General features: G+C 41.7%; 1 pseudogene across 1 annotated transcript; it reads left to right on the top strand.

Annotated features, from left to right (window-relative positions):
- The first annotated feature begins 11234 nt into the window (after window positions 1-11234).
- On the top strand, window positions 11235-11494 carry LOC309835327 (signal recognition particle 9 kDa protein-like; annotated as a pseudogene). The gene has a single exon. The product of its transcript is annotated as a signal recognition particle 9 kDa protein-like (transcript).
- Window positions 11495-12604: the final 1110 nt, after the last annotated feature.

Raw genomic sequence — 12604 nt, 5'->3', positions numbered from 1 at the left:
AAACAGGTGATTCTGAGACAGTTAGCAACTAGAAAACTGTACTTAAGTGTAGCCCTCTCCCCACCAGGATTGCTCAAGTCTTGACTAACTTCTGTCTGCTTGACATATGCCAGTTTCTGAGAGAAGTGAATGCAAATCTAAAGAAGGAAGAATTATAGATTTGTAAACTGCACCCTGTGAAGCTGGCGGCTTCTAATGTGAACATCAAGGTGTTTCATGTGTATACAGGTGCAGGATTGCTGTATATTCCTGATGAATTGTTTTTTCTTCACTACTAAATGACCATATTCGCCTTGTATTATTTTTCAAGGGCAGTTGTCATAGAGTTCTTTATTTCTCCTTTCCTGCCTTCTTTGGAATTGATCATGCTTTCCTGAATGAAAATCATACATTTCTATTATTCCAGTCATTACACTTAAATTTCTGAATGCATGCTCAATTTAGAATATATTGTTAATCAATACCACTATACACTTTACAGAAAATATAAGAACTTTAGAATTCTTCAGCTCTCAATGCCTCTCACATTGTTATGTCATATTCTTTAATTCTTTAGTTTTATCCCATTTAAGAGTAGTCCAAAATTAGTTATTATTGTTACCTTGTAAAACCTGTTTAACATTTTCTAACTCTGTCATACTACGCCGCATTCTGCACAATTCCCTTACATCTATATTACAGTTAAAAATTCTCTTAAACATTGTCTAAATCTTCTGGTTAAGCTAACTGTATTTATTTGGATTGTTGTACTTGCATTTTTAGACATATTTGTTTCTTTCCAAACCTGACTCTTAAATTTGCTGGATCCTACTTTACTACAGCCCTATTTCTTCTCTTATTTCTTTAAAGCTCTAAAGTTGGAGTCGTTCATTCTCCTTCAGAAGTTTCTATCAGCTCACATCCTAGAGTTGGCGGTGACCCTGTTCTGTGATGAGCTGTTTCGTCGCATGGTTTGTGATATCTTTGTTGGCAAGGCCAAAGGTTTTCATTGACGTCTTGGCCTGGGGTGTCTACAGCCCAACGGCCATGGGACTGGATTCCACTTCTTCATAGGGTCTTCAACCCAACGGGAACGTTCTCCAGACCCAATATTCTGTGTGGGTCCCGCCTGTTTCCGAACTGTTGCTGTCACGGTTACTCATACACCTAGTTTAGGTGTTTTGCCCTTATCAGTTGTTTTCCTTTCTTCCTTCCTTTTTTTTTTTGGTGGCAGGGCGGGGAGCAAACAGCATCTATGCATTTGTTTCCCATCTCAAGCACGTCCTGCCTCGTCCTGCCATTAAATTATCTTGTGTGCTTTGCAAGCTTCTCCCTAAACAGATTGCTTGATTCTTTCTACTTTTTAGAGGCTTCTAAGTCTCCAAAAATCCAAGTTTTCTTCTAACTAAACTTAGTTCCTGTGCCCCCAGAGTAGTGTAACTACTTCATGTGGGGAAACTTAGATCGGCCTATGGAGCCTTTACTCAGCTGGGTGTCTGACACGGTATATTTTCCTTTAAAATCTGAACAGTTGGAATCTCCACCCATTCAAAATTCACTAGTAATTCTCAGTAAGTCGAAGAGCAAACATCCTCATTCTAGGTCCTCTCAGCACCCATTCAAAATTCACTAGTAATTCTCAGTAAGTCGAAGAGCAAACATCCTCATTCTAGGTCCTCTCAGCACCCATTCAAAATTCACTAGTAATTCTCAGTAAGTCGAAGAGCAAACATCCTCATTCTAGGTCCTCTCAGCACCCATTCAAAATTCACTAGTAATTCTCAGTAAGTCGAAGAGCAAACATCCTCATTCTAGGTCCTCTCAGCACCCATTCAAAATTCACTAGTGATTCTCAGTAAGTCGAAGAGCAAACATCCTCATTCTAGGCCCTCTCAGCCTGCGCATGCCGTGTATGTACTTTTAGTCAACAATTGCTTTGCATTAAATAATGTGATCTATAGAGATGGAAATACACAAGGCAATTTAAGTGTTGAATCAGAGCTTCTTCCTTAACTCATCTGCATTTATTCCTCATAGTTTAGGATATGTTCATGTACATGGAATTAAGAGTAGTCTCAAGACTTCGTTGACAAAAATATGAATGATGGATGGCTCGATAAATGAAGACTAAATAATTAGATAGTATATTTCCCTTCCAAAGATAAAAATACAATTTAAAAGTGTTTTCATTGGATCTTTCTCACATGTACAAATTCTAAATGTACAACAATATTTAGGTACAAGGTATAAGGGAAGACATTTTAACTTTTGTTTACATATATTATACATATTATATATAAATGTATACAGTATTTGTTATTTAGATAATATATATGTATTTATATATGCATTGTTTTATATACATGTGCTGAGTCTTAGAGTTGAACCATTTTCACTAATAATTAGTTTAAAGAAATTCTCTTCATTTGTTTTACACAGTATATTAATAGGACAGAAAATGAGCTTCATAAATTTGGGAGAAATTATATATTTTCTCTCTCTTAGTTTATGTTTGAAATGCAGATTCAAGCATCAGTTCATTTCTGATGCTTCAAACAAAAGTCAGCAAATTATCTGACACAAGAGATAAAAATACAGCCTATGGAGTTATATTTAAACTACAGATCTTAGCACTATTTATACATAGTACATCATCACGCATTTTGTATATTCATGAGGAACAAGTAGGTTTTACATTGTTTTTCACAAACTCCATCAGCCAATCCGTGTTGAGGACAGTCAGCTAGACATGGCTGCGCTGGTGCGCGTCCCTCCCGAAGTGGAAGGCGGGATTTCTGGGTGAGCTAATCACAAACGTAACTTACTGATGGATTATATTTCATTTGAAAATAAAAATGGATTACACCTGACGTTGGTCAAGGGGCATTTGCAGAAATGACCGTCCAGTAAGTCTGTGTTAACATCGTCTCACAGACTAAAAACAAAAGATCCTTACCACAGCGCCAAACAGTCGGCCCTCCCTCTGCCCTGTAATGTTCAGTCTAGGAGATAAGCAAGTCGCACTGAGACGCATCTTCTCAGACACTGTTCCTTGCCTGACATGCGTGTTAGACTGGCTGTCGGATGCATGCTGTTTTCAGTCCCAAACCACAGTGTCTACGCCCTCCAGCCGCAGGAGCGTGGTTCCTCGCACCCGAGACCATTTGTGCACAGGGGACCAGGACAGAGATGACAGCACCCCTGCAGGAAAGGAAAGGAGCTCTTCTCTCCCTTTGCCCACCATCATACCGCCCAGTTAAAAACTGGCTTTTCTTGATCAAAGGAAATCAGGGGAAGACCGAGCCTCAGAGTGCTTTCGTCTTCTTGGTGTGCACCGCCCCGTCAGAGAGGGGGCCCCAGATCTGTTATGATCAGAACCGTGTCATGCACTGGAAATGATAAAATCTCTCTGGATTTTGCAATGAGAGGTTTTTTGCAACACTCAGAGTTCTAAAAAATATGACATGGTATTCTTTTTATTTGCACTTATGGTATAGGAAGCTGGTAGGTCACAACAAGAAGTATTTCTTAAGCTAGAGGAGTCCCTATGCACGTTAGAGCCTTTAATTGTGCATTATTTCAAGGAGTGTTAGAAAAGGAAAAGAGAAAAGATCTTCAGTGTGTTGAAGGCTGAAATGAACTACTTTCTCTTAAGTCAGCGGTTTCCATGTCAAATGTGTGACTACAGGTTAAAGTGAGAAGCAATGAGTGTCTGGCTACGTTTTCCTGAGAAATCCCCGCCCAGGGTTCCCGGGCGGGTGACACTGTCAGCGTTCCTCTGGGAAATCAGCAGCCATCCCAGGGTCTCTGCAAACCAGACAGCGGGTTCCCTTCACCAATTCGGGGCTGAGACATGGATCCAGGGGACAAATCCGCCCCCACGGGTGACCTGGTCACTCTGAAAGGCAACATCCAAAAATTACCCCCATGGGGTAAATTCCAGTGAAATTATTTTTAAAAAGTTGTTTATAATACATAATCTGATAGGCTGACTGTCTCAATCCAATGAAAGTTACCCACGGGATGAGTTCATTCTTACATCAGTTCTTGTGAATTCTTCATCTCTACACATCTGCAGCGTGAAGACCGTGGCTAGAAGCGCTGGCCTATAACCTGTCACCTCCCAAACCGCATGGCGTGGGGTGTGGGATCCATGGGCAGGGGTAGATGTAAAAAGCCACTAAGTTAACACAGAGCTTTTGTCTTTATACAAAAGACATCATCAGGTGGGTGATACCCTGACAACACCTTCTGTATTCACGTAGGATTGGGTAGTTTACCCAGGGCTTTCAGGCAGCGTTTGCAGTGAGCCTGCCCAGAGAACCAGGAGATGAGTTCCAGCCCCAGCCCTGCCTCAGTTTACGTGTGTGACCTTGGACTACGTTCCGTAAGCTTCCCAGACAGAGACCTCTCATTTGTTGGTGAGAATGTGAAAAGCACGTAGCATCGGTCAAGTACGCAGAGAGAGTAGCCATATTTATATGGAAAATCACAAACCTCAAAGTCTCACACCACTATCCTGACCTTACGAATATGCCTAGAATCCGTTCACCAAAACAACTGTTTTCTCTTCTCTTTTTGAGTTTTTAGGGTATTTCTCCACTGGTGCTGGCACACCCCTCGCAGACCCAGGAAGCGCAGTCTCCTTCCTCCCTCTGAATCCCCCATCACCTGCACATCCTGCCGCCCAAGTCATGCCTCGAGCTTGCTTATCCAAAGAGGAGACGGAAAGGAAAACGGAAATTGAAATAGCGGCAACAGAGCCGATAAACACCACGGTCTGATGAAATGCTGTTTCGTAGGCACACACCCAGAAGGCAAGAGACACTTCAAAGCCAACACAATGTCTCTGCGTTTTTACCCCAGACGTCATGAATCTGACTCGTCCAGTGTCTAAGCTAAGAAACAGCTGCCTGTGTGTGGCAAAATACTGAATATGGATCTAATATCTGAAACAGTGAATTTATAAAGTAAATTAAAAATCAAATGAATAAAATGACATCTTTGGAAAAATCTTCTCAGTGAGCACAAATACGAATTCATTTATTTTTTGTACCCAGGTTAGCACAAACAGCATTCTTTTAACCAGCATTTATTAAGTTTCATAGATAAAGCAAACACTGCAGGGTCTCAAGGAGCTGAAATCTGGTAGGAGACAGACCAGTAAAGCACAGCTGTAAGCCGGCTGGATAATGAGGGTCTACGGATGCCTGGGAGGGACAGAAGGCTGGCCACTCCGAGTGCTGCCTCGGGGCACGGGGGGCTCACAGGGGACAAAGCATTTGAGCCGAAAGTGGAACTAAGACTAAGCCTTTCAGGAGAACAAGCAGGGAAAAGGCACTTCAGACAAATGCAAACGAGTCTGGGCCAAACCACGGAGCGGAGAGCAGGTGAGCATTTCCAGAGAGCAGGTGAGCATTTCCTGAGAGCAGGTGAGCATTTCCGTGACGCAAGCTGCAGTGGAGGGTAAGGCACAGTGGGGTGCTGGTGGCAGCTAAGGCTGCGAGTGGGCAACAGAGAAAATCAGGACCTTACCAGTCGTATAAATTAATTTAGATATTTAAGTTAGTCTCCAGACCATGGGGGAAATTCCAGTGATCACTACATGGAAACGTGAGGGCCAGCCTTGTGAGAGCTGGGACGGAAAGCAGAGAAACTGGCAGGGCAATGCCCCTGGGCTCAGGTGAGGGAGGAAGGCCGTCAGCAGAGCCATTAGTGACAGAAGCGCTTGGCTGGCTCTGGGGGAGATGGTGCCAAAGCTCCCCATCTCATAAGGTGCATAAATGATGGCTACTCTTATGTAATAATCCATGGAGAAGTTAAAAATGTTTAGTTGAGACAGATTTTAGAAATGATGAAAAGAATAGTTTTACAAAAGAAGAGGCCAAGTCCAAGCGTCCTGTGACGGGTGAAGTGGCAGCTGCGTTGTTACAGGCTGACGTGTGGCCTCCAAAAGCCCATGTGTTGAAGCCTCAACCCCCGGCACCTCGCAATGAGACCGTATTTGGAGATAAGGGCCTTAAAGACGTAATTAAGTTAAAATGTGGTCACAGAGATGGCGCCTAATCCAACAGGACTGGTGTCCTTACAAGAAGCGGAGATTAGGACACAGACACCCACAGCAGAAAGACCATGTGAAGATACAGAGAGAAGACAGTCGTCTGCAAGGCAAGGACACACCTCGGAAAAACTCAACCCTATCAACACCTTGACCCTGGGCTTCCAGCCTCCAGAACTACGAGAAAGTACATTTCTGTTGTTTAAGCAGCCCAGCCTGTGGTGTGCGTGATGGCAGCCCCAGCTTCCTAGCACATGAGTCACCAAGGCTAGAGCCCATACTCTCAAACGACCTTTCTAGTGTCTCACACTCTACCCACGCACCATTATGTTCTCATCCTCCAGCGAGCATTCCTTTCAGATTCTTCCAAACTCTGTTTTTCGGTTGAAAATTATAAAATAATTTCTAACACTTGACCAAGGCTGTTTACATGTAACAGAAATCACTGTGGCCAAGAAAACATCTGAGACAAACCATTGACCAGACTGGATGTCTTGAGGAGCATCAAAGTGATGATTTATTTTTAAATAGTTGTTGAACACCTACTGTTTGTCAGCTCTGTCTAGAGGACATTGTAATGATAAACAATCCTGGGTTTCTATTATCAAGGTATCTGCAATCTGGTAGGGAGAGAGAATCTGTACAAAAATACATGTGATAGAAGCCCAGATGTTGCATGCTATAGGAGGACACACACAATGGGAGTTCGAGGAAAAACAATTATTCTTAGAAAAATGGAGTGGGAAAGGCAGTAACCGGGGGAGAATTTATGATTTAATCGGTACTTGGCCAGGCCTTGAACAAAGGTGGCATCTGGCTACAGGAGGATTTATGCATGCAGGCCTGTGGGTGGAGGGTCTAGAGCATTTCAGCTACAGGGAAAATGTGTGAATAAACTTAAAAAGAAAGGAGGGGAAACAATGAGTATTTCAGTGTGAATAGAACATAAAAGATGCGAAACGCTTATAAAAGATGGGTTAGGTCTACCTTTTAAGGAGCCTTGAACATCCGCGAAATTGGACTTCATTGAGGGAGCAAAAAGTCTTGATGTAAAAAAAAAACACAAACCAGTTTGATTCTGTCACGTATTTTACCACATGTGGTTGAAGCAGAACAGCATCACAAAATTACCTTTGAGGTCAGGGAGTGTTACAGTGCCTACGCTTGGGAAGTGGCTTTCATCGTTCATTAATTTATTCCTCACCCAACAGGAATGTTAAGTAGCCAGTATGTGCCAGGTAGACACCAGTGAGCTGAAGAGACCACTCCCTGGCTCTGTGTGAGCAGGGAGCATGGAGGGGATGATGGGGTAAATGACAAATTATGATGGAGGCGGGAAGGGTAGGATTCTACCATGAGTAGGTGTAGACTGAATTACCCATTGCCCAAGTGGATCCAGGGTGTGAAGAATGAAAATCTCCAAAATCTCTAGAAATATCCGTGATTATAGCCTAGAAGACTAAGACAAAAATAAATAAATAAAACACACAACTTTTATTTCTAAAAATACTGGGGAAATGAAAAAACATTAGTCAAGCTGAGTAAATTCCAAAAAATTTAAAAGAATAGAACTAGTTCTAAAACATGGAAAAGAGATTCAGGTGGTAACTTCTGTCCTCAAGAGGAAAAGTAGAGAAAATGAAAATAAACAAACGACAGCAATATACCCACTGTAAACTTAAGGCGCTTTGAGGAACAAAATATTTTCAAACTTTAAAGAACTCGCAAAGAAACTTTTTAAAGAAGGGAGACAGTCTGAGAATCTTCCGTGAGCCATAAACTTGAGACATAGTACATGATGAAGTTTTGTTTTGGGCTAAGTTACCACATCTTGAGAGTAAAAAGATGTCTGGGGGGAGTCAGAACATGCTGGACCACAATTTCCTTTCCCCATCCTCCATGCGTTCACTGCCAGTATACAGAAATACAATTCATTTTTGTATACTTATCTTGTGTATCTTGTATCCTGTGACTTTGGTGAACTTGCTTACTATGTCTAGAAGTTGTTTGGTAGGTTCCTTGTGATTCTCTACAGAAGTAAGTGTATCATCTGAAAATAGCTTTGTTTTCCTTTTCAGTCTATAGACCTTTTCCTTTCCTTGTCTTATTGCACTGGCAAGAACTTCCAGCACTGCGTTTAGTAAGACTGGTGAAAATGGACATGCTTACTTTGTTTGCAATATTTGGGTGAAAGCATTTTATCGTTCACCATTTAACCTGTTAATACAGTGGATTACATTGATGATTTCTGAATATTAAACAAGCCTTGAACTCCTGGGCTAAACCCTCTTAATTATGCTATATTATTCTTTTGATATATTGCTATATGCTCTTTGCTAGTATTATGTTAAGGGTTTTTGCATCCATTTTCATGAGGAATATTGGTTAGTGGTTTTCTTTCTTTGTGCTGTCTTTGTCTGGTTTTGGTAACAGAGTAAATACTATCTTCAAAAATGAATTGAGAAGCATTCTTTCCTCTGCTATTTCTGGAAAATTAGTGTTAATTTTTCCTTAAACATTTAGTAGAATTCTTTAGTGAAGCCATCTGCATGTGGGGATTTTTGAACTAATTCAACTCCTTATTACAAGGAAATATCCCCTATATGTGATTATTATTGTGGTGTTGTGCTGGATCTCCAGAGAGTTATTGGACAGGTTTCTTTAAAGTTGAGTTATCCCAATCTATGCGACAAGGCTTGGTACTTAGGGAAAAAGCAAACCTGCTCTTTGAGAGCTCTAACAGTTTATGAATTTCTGCTGCAAAACTGCTGAAATCCTGAGCAAATTCCGCTTTTGCCAGAAGCCTTGCATTCCCACCACCTTCATCCACATTCAAGTTATCTTGTTGCCTGCTTCTACAAGAAGTGAATGAAATGCTGAAAATGGAAGTTGCATGAGGATAAAAAGAAGATCAACAAACATTCCCTGGGCATTTGGAACATACAAGGCATTGTGACTGCTGCTTTCTGTGATCCCAAAAAGAAAAATATGTGACTGGAATTAGAAATTAAAATTAAACGCCATGTGAGCAGATGATCCAGAGTCACACCTGCTTCACCTAGTTTATTTAAAATGATAGTGAAGTATCTATTGTGGAATAAAGGGAATGCCATGTAGTATTACATACATATTCGACATATCATTCAGATCTTAATGAATTGTTCATTTCACTTCACACAGTGAAAGAGCGATGACAAATTAAATATTACACATTATGTAGCACCCAGGTGGGAAAGACACTTGCTCTATTATAAATTCATGGCAAGAACTAAATTAAGGACACTACGACTAACAAAAATCTAATCTTGTACCACATGCAAAATAGCTCAGTATTGTTGATAATAAAAGGAAATAAAAGTCTTGGATTGAGTTTAAGATATGTTTCTTAGAGCTTAACTGACGTTCTCAAGACACAGAGGGAAACAATGGGTTTGGGAAATTGAAATGAAAGTTCCATCCATCTACGATTATGATGTATTGTTTACAAAAATTTATATAGATTTGATTTAGTTGACATGTTACCTGTGCCTCAAGTTTTCAGTTTTTGTCCAAATTTTGTTAAAAGGTGTCCCTTGTGAAGAAGCCATTGTAACTTTCAAAATGGCTCTGGTTTGCTCTGCCTGCTACGTGTCACCTATTGCTCAGTAAAGAATGGCTTACCAGAAATACCACGCCCTACGAGCTTGTAAAACAATTTGTGAATCAGGGACGTGTTATAGAGCTGACATCAGAGAGGGAATTTAGAAAAGGGAAGCACTGAAAAAGAGCCCAGGTTACCAAGGCCAGCTTCCTAGCCACTAGATAAACTCAGTGCCTTAAGACGCTGTGAGTTAGAGGCGCCATGAAGCACAGCTTTTCCAATGGCGCTGGGTGAAAATCGGTTCCAGTTTACAAGTATTGATATGTATAATATAAATAAAAACAGGTAATTTTAAGTAAAATAATGTGACACTTTTGTTTTCTTAGCGCTCTCTCCTGTAAATCTGTGGTGTCTCATCAAAGAGGATTTAAGCACAAAGAAGTCTGGATAATCGTATAAAGATATAACCAAGACTTGGGTTTCCCTGGTGGCGCAGTGGTAGAGAGTCCGTCTGCCGATGCAGGGGACATGGGTTCGTGCCCCGGTCCGGGAAGATCCCACATGCCGCGGAGCGGCTAGGCCCGTGAGCCATGGCCGCTGAGCCTGCGCGTCCAGAGCCTGTGCTCCGCAACGGGAGAGGCCACAACAGTGAGAGGCCCAAGTACCGCAAAAAAAAAAAAAAAAGAAGTTATAACCAAGACTAAAAGCACTGAGCGTAGGAACGTGGGGAGCGGCTGATGCAGGCACGACCGAATGTGCAAGAGGGGCTCCCACCCAACAAGGAAGCGCTGGGCGCTGCCACATGCCAGGAGTTCTGCTGAGACAGATATGGGGGCGCTCCCAGCAGGCGGCTCGCATTCTCCCAGAAAAGACGGATTGGCAAGCAGGGGATGGAGCACTTGTTCCAGGAGGACAAAGAAGGAGGCAATGACCTCTGTCTGGGGGCGGAAGGGGGGGGGCGGTTCAGGGAAGCTACATGAAGGAGACTAAAGCTCTCCATCCACCTTGGGGACCATGTCATGGTGTCTGCTCTACCCCAGGCCGTAGTCTGCCTCACCTTCTGTCTGCCTCACCTGGGGGGCTGGGACTGCAGCGTCATTTGGGGAATTTAATTACTCAGGGATCTGTTGAGTGTTTACTCAGTGAAATGGGTACATCCAGGCACAAGCCACTGCTCCTGTTTTCAGAAGCTCCCAAGTAGATGGAGAGGAGACACTTTGCAGAGAAGTAACTATCAGCGAGCATCTAGGTCCTGAGAGGTCCTGAGAGATTTCAAAGGGGTAAGATGGACGTTTCTCAATTTTCTAACATCAAAGATATTCCATGTTGGTCGCAAATTAAACCTTTCTTGCAACACCTTATACATGAATTAAAATCAACTTAACTTGGGAATTCCCTGGCACTCCAGTGGTTAGGACTGGGTACTTTCACTGCCGTGGGTCCGGGTTCAATACCTGGTCAGGGAACTAAGATCCCTCATTCTGCGCAGCACGGCCAAAAAAAAAAAAAAAAAAATCAACTTAACTTGATAAACATGATTACCTTTCTTGCAAACAATAAGCTGAGTTTCATGTTTTCCAAAAGAATTTGACTCTGCTGTTCTGCCACAGGCCCACGATGCCGCAGTACCAGACCCGGGAGAGTTCAGTCGCGCAGCAGAGAAAGTCTGCCTCGCAGACCCTATGAAGGCTTGTGTGGTTCTCAAATATAGGCATTCTGATGGGAGTCTGTGTATTAAAGTAACAGATGATTTAGTTTGTTTGGTGTATAGAACTGACCAAGCTCAAGATGTAAAGAAGGTTGAGAAATTCCACAGTCAACTAATGAGACTTATGGTGGCCAAGGAATCCCGCAGTGTTGCCATGGAAACGGACTGAATGGTTTGAAATGAAGACTGTCTTGTTCTTAGGAAGTAAATATCTTTTGAATTTGAGAAAAGTGTTGGGACAGAAAATACTTTATGTAACTAAGTGGGCTATTCAGAAGCCAACAGATCATTTTTTGTACTTTGTTTTTTAGTGTTTACTTAGAGAGCTAGGAATGTAAATGCTTTCCTTTAGAAAGCCTTTATTTTTGGAAATGGAATAAGGAATGCCTCTATCTTGGAAACTTTTTGCAGATTGTTTGATGTTAGGCAAAATAAATAATTACTCTCTGGTAAGTTTGCATCAGTAATTTGAAAATGAGATATCAAGAAAAGCCAATTCTTCATTAAATTTAGTTAATCTGTCTTTAAAAGAAAATTAAATGTAACCATTTTGCTGGATTGATATATTTCTTTTGGAGCATAAATTTTGTGCTGTTGATGACCACCAAATATAAAATACGGTAACTAGAGTTGACTGTGCACAGCAGTATAGCTGACTATATACAGTAGTGTAGTCTCAATTATATCTAAAAATAACTAAAAACAAGTATGCTTTACCTTAAACTTTACAAATTTAAACTATATATTTTTGTTTTGTTTTGTTGTTTTTTTTAACATCTTTATTGGAGTGTAATTGCTTTACGATGGTGTGTTAGTTTCTGCTTTATAACAAAGTGAATCAGCTATACATATATATATATCCCCATATCTCCTCCCTCTTGCATCTCCCTCCCTCCCTCCCTATCCCACCCCTCTAGGTGGTCACAAAGCACCGAGCTGATCTCCCTGTGCCATGCGGCTGCTTCCCACTATCTGTTTTACATTTGGTAGTGTATATATGTCCATGCCACTCTCTCACTGCGTCCCAGCTTACCCTTCCCCCTCCCCGTGTCCTCAAGCCCATTCTCTACGTCTGCGTCTTTGTTCCTGTCCTGCCCCTAGGTTCTTCAGAACCATTTTTGGGGGGGGGGGGATTCATAAACTATATTTTTAAATATAAGGGATTCATAGTACCATTAATCTGTTGAGCAAAGACTTTGAATCTAATTTTCGGTGCTCAGAAACATCTGCTGTTACTTTAAATGCCTGAACAGAACGCTCACTAATGGACTGAAACCAC

Source organism: Grampus griseus (assembly GCF_964374135.1).
Source record: "Grampus griseus genome assembly, chromosome: 17".
Taxonomy (NCBI): Eukaryota; Metazoa; Chordata; class Mammalia; order Artiodactyla; family Delphinidae; genus Grampus; species Grampus griseus.
This window is presented reverse-complemented; position numbering and strand designations above follow the sequence as displayed.